Source organism: Hordeum vulgare, chromosome 1H (genome assembly GCF_904849725.1).
Source record: "Hordeum vulgare subsp. vulgare chromosome 1H, MorexV3_pseudomolecules_assembly, whole genome shotgun sequence".
In the NCBI taxonomy this organism is placed as follows: domain Eukaryota; kingdom Viridiplantae; phylum Streptophyta; class Magnoliopsida; order Poales; family Poaceae; genus Hordeum; species Hordeum vulgare.
In genome coordinates this window covers 315,940,825-315,945,671 of record NC_058518.1, presented here as the reverse complement: position 1 = coordinate 315,945,671, position 4,847 = coordinate 315,940,825, and positions in this window count along the sequence as shown.

Here is a 4,847-nt window from a genome sequence, read left to right as displayed (position 1 = left end):
GCTGCTCCGCTAGAAACTAACACTTGTCATATGAGCAACCCAATTCCTCAGAGCTTTCGAGAGTAAATCATCAGTGAGGAAATACACCACCTACCGAAACCACAAACCAAACCTAGTGATTGAGCATCACTGAAGAAGTTGTTCCTGTGTGGGACTGAAGGCTTTTACCTTTGAGGACTGTGCATCCTCCAGACGGTTAGGCGTCATGGTCTAGAGCAATCCAGCAGTCAATTGTGGATCGCCGGGTGACCGAGTTTGTGAGGGTTTGGAAGTCTGCCCTGAAGACTTACCACGAGTGTTGGGCGAGGACTGTGTGTCCTTAGCTCAAGGAGAATACGGTAGGGACTGTGTGTCCCGGGACTGGGTGTCCTTTGGTTTAAATACCAAGCCGCTCCAAACCAGATGTACAACTGTCACAGCAGTTGGAACTGGGTCATCAACAACAGTCTTCACCAAGAATCGGGTTCTAATTCCTCAACTCTTTACATTCTCTGTATTATGTGTTGATGACTTTCACTGTGACTGTTTGAAGAATTTGCTGAAGACTTTCTCTGAATTTCCTCAACCCCAAATTCTTCACTTGAGTAAATCATCATCTGTATTATGCGTGCCTGCTTGCCATGCAATCTGTTTTCATAATCTTCACTCTGTAATACTGTTGTTGTGAACGATTGCACAACTGATCCTTAACTGTTTCCGCTGTAAGTTAGTCATCAGTGAGGAATTTCCTCAAAAGGAATTTCCTCAGTGATGAAATTCTAAAAATCTCCTATTCACCCCCCCTCTAGTCGATATAACGCACTTTCAGTCATAGGTCTGCCCTATAGGTCCTACCCAAGGAATACCCTTCATAGAATACAAGGCCCTTAGACAGTTCCGACTGTACTAAGGACGCCCCCATCATCCAGTCAGCGATGATCCACTCGGAGCATATCTAACGTACCGACTGGAATCCACTCTGTACATTGTAACCTGTTAGGAGGGCAACGGTCATACATTTTCATACACCATTATTAGCATTTAAAGCTTACGTTACCTGTAATGTAAGCATTTACTCGCCACTATTCCACCCCTGTCCACCGGGCCATTATGAAGGGCAGCGCACTCTATATAAGCCGCCCTTCACCACTGGTACGGGGGTTGGCACTTGCTGTAATCCTATAATCCACTCAACACAAAGCTCCCAAGAGCACTGAGACGTAGGGATTTTACCTCGACCGTAGAGGGGCCTGAACTCATACATCCTTGCCGTAGCTAAGGCTCTGCCCATATACTTTCGTACCCCATACTTCTACTGTCAGACTTATACCCACGACAGTTGGCGCCCACCATGGGGCACGCGTCTAAGCGACTTCCGGCGAGTTTGCGATTTCATCTTTTCGTCATGTCGTCCGGCGGAGATCTGTGCATGGGTCATGAGATCCTCTTCGGCACCCTCTCCTTCATCGCTGACGATTCGGCATGGCTTCGGGATGCGCCCCTCGACGTCGAGGCGCTTCCCAGTCGCGGGGCTACGCACTTCCGTGCCAGTTCCTGCGGTGTTCTTCTGTCACGCCCAAGTTGTGACCCTATCCTGAATTTGGCACGAAGGCCTCGTCAGGGATAGAAGCGCATCTCGTCGTGTCGCAAGAATGGATATCGTTACAAGTACATGTACTGAAAAGAAGAGTTATATACAGAGTTGGCTTACACTCGCCACAAGCTACATCAGAGTCACATCAGTACATTACATTATCATCAAGAGTAAGAGCAGGGTCCGACTACGGACGAAAACAAACGACAAAAGAAGAACGACGTCCATCCTTGCTATCCCAGGCTGCCGGCCTGGAACCCATCCTAGATCGATGAAGAAGAAGAAGAAGAAGAAGAAGAAGCAACTCCAAATGAACAATCAATGCGCTCGAGTCAAGTAACCTTTACCTGTACCTGCAACTGGTGTTGTAGTAATCTGTGAGCCACAGGGGACTCAGCAATCTCATTTCCAAAGGTATCAAGACTAGCAAAGCTAAATGGGTGAGGCAAGGTTAAGTGGTGAGGTTGCGGCAGCGGCTAAGCATATATTTGGTGGCTAACTTACGAGTACCAGAAATAAGAGGGGGAAAGATCTACGCATAACGGACGTGAACTACTGGTGATCAAATGAATGATCCTGGACACCTACCTACGTCAGACATAACCCCACCGTGTCCTCGATCGGAGAAGGAACTCACGAAAGAGACAGTCACGGTTACGCACACGGTTGGCATATTTTAATTAATTAACTTCAAGTTATCTAGAACCAGTGTTAAACAAAGTTTCCACGTTGCCACATAACCGCGGGCACGGCTTTCCAAAAGATTTAACCCTGCAGGGGTGCTCCAACTAGTCCATCACAAATTACCACAAGCCGCATAGAAATCCTCAATCACGAAGCTCGCGATCTCGTCGAATTCCCTAGTGGAAAACCTCAACTTTGAGATTACCCAAAGCATCACCGGAATCCCGATGCACAAGATATCTCGTCAAAGGTGAAACTAATCCAGCAAGGCCACCCGGTGTGTCGACGAACCCGATAGGAGCCGCGTATCTCGTTCTCAGGACATACCGTCTATGCAAAGTGGACGGTAGCCAAACCTCGAGTTGCTCCGAGGTGGCACCGCCAACTGCTAGGTGGGTGGACCAACACTCATGAGGAGCACTGGCCCGGGGGTTGATTAAAATAGTCCGCGGGTGCCGGCGGGTCCCTATGCAATTTTATTAGGTGATTAGGCAAAAGTAGTACCAAAGTTGGGCCTTGCCAGACCAGCTTTAATCTAAAACGAATTATCAAGGGGGTCCCCATAACAACCCCGATCGTGTTAGGAGCGCTCAAATATGGAACATAACACCGGTAGCCGGTAACTAAAGGGGCAAAGGTGGAACGAAACACCAGGCTAGAAAGGCCGAGCCTTCCACCTTTTACCAAGTATATAGGTCCATTAAATTAAATAGCATTAATAGGGTGATATAACAAGGAACCCATGTTTTCACATGGAAGCAACTACACCTGCAACTAGCAATGCTAACCAGGGTTAAGCAAGCGATAACATAGCCAATCAGTGGTTTGCTAGGTCGAACAGGTTGAAGGTTAACATGGTATTGTTGAGAGGCTGATATTGAACAGGTGGTAGGCAACGAGACATAATCGATAGAAGCGATAAAACTAGCATGGCAATGATAGTAATGGTATCTGGGGAAATGATCATCTTGCCTGATATCCCGCTTGGAAGAAGAATGCCTCCGTGAAGCAGACGAACCGACGTAGACGAACGGGTCCTCACAATGCGACACGCTTGCGGAACTCTATCGAGACGGGGAAACCGGAAACAAGCATCAACACACGATATTCACCACACGATGCACAACACGTATGATGCATGAGCTACTGAATACATGCAAGTCACGGCATGACAAATCACACAATCAAACACTACACATTAAGTGAAGTTCAATATGTACGAGTTGCATATTGACGAAACTCCACGTTAATTATTTAGTTCACTCCCGGTTATCTACACAACAATATTAATGTTGTCAAACATGCAAGAGGTGAAGCGGAAGTTAAACTACCTATCTAGGCATTTTAAGTGAGGTCGGAAATGACATATAGCACCTCCGAAACGACCTCACATGTTAATTTACAATTCTGTCCAGATCTGAATTAATACCTTTAATTGGTTGTTCAACAGCAAAGCAAATAGGTTCATGTGATTCTACGCGTCAAGGCAAGCAATCTACATGTGAAGAACATCTCCAACGGAGCTACGGAACAAAAGATACAAGCACCGCAAGATATGATGGCATGAATGCAATATGTGTGCAACGACGGCTACGAGCACTTCAAAACAAACAACCAGCAAGAGAAAATGAAACTACACAAGATTCTAAGCAAGTCTCATGTAGGACACGATCAAAACGGAGCTACGGTTCGAAAACTATAGACAATGATCTCTGGTATATTGTGGAAAATGGTGTCCCCATCATTTCTGCTAGTGTCACTGCAGCTGATGTGAAGAAATTCAAGCAACTTGATTCTCAAGCGAAGAACATCATCTGTGGTCATCTGAGCCCTGGCCAGTTTGGAAGAGTAAGTGCCTTAGGCTCTGCAACACTGATCTGGGAGAGACTGTGCAAGGTAAATGAAGGAGTATCAACCCAACGTGACTCTCGTGTTGATATTCTTCGCAATCTCTTCAATCGCTTCAAGAGACATGACAATGAAAGCTGCCGAGACACCTTTGATCGCCTCACTGACATATCAAATGAACTGCAAGCACTGGGAGCTCGAGACATCACTGATCACGAAGTTGTGAAGAAACTGCTGAGATCTTTGGATTCTTCATTTGACACTTTAGTTCTGATGATTCAAGAAAGACCAGACTACAAGATGTTAGATCCTGCTGATATCCTCGAAAGGCTAAATACTCATGAATTCCAGCTAGAAGAAAAAAGAGATCTATATGGACAAAGCTATTCCAGACCACGTGCACTGAAGGCAAGAGCAATTTCCTCATCTGAAGAAGAAGACACAGATGACAGCAGTTGTGACCCTGAAGAATTTGGTCAGGAACTTGCAATGCTTGTGAGGGAATTCCAGAGATTTACACGACGAGGCCAGTTCGGTAAATCATCAAGAAGAGACATGAGGAAATCAGAATCTGCATCTGAGGACTACAAGAAACGGACCTGTCACAAGTGCAAGAAATCAGGCCATTACATTGCTGATTGTCCTCGCTGGGGAAAGGAATCAAAGAAGAAGAAATACAAGGATGACAGTTCTGATGACTCAAAGAAGAAGAAGAAATCTTCAAAATCCTCATCCTCAAAGT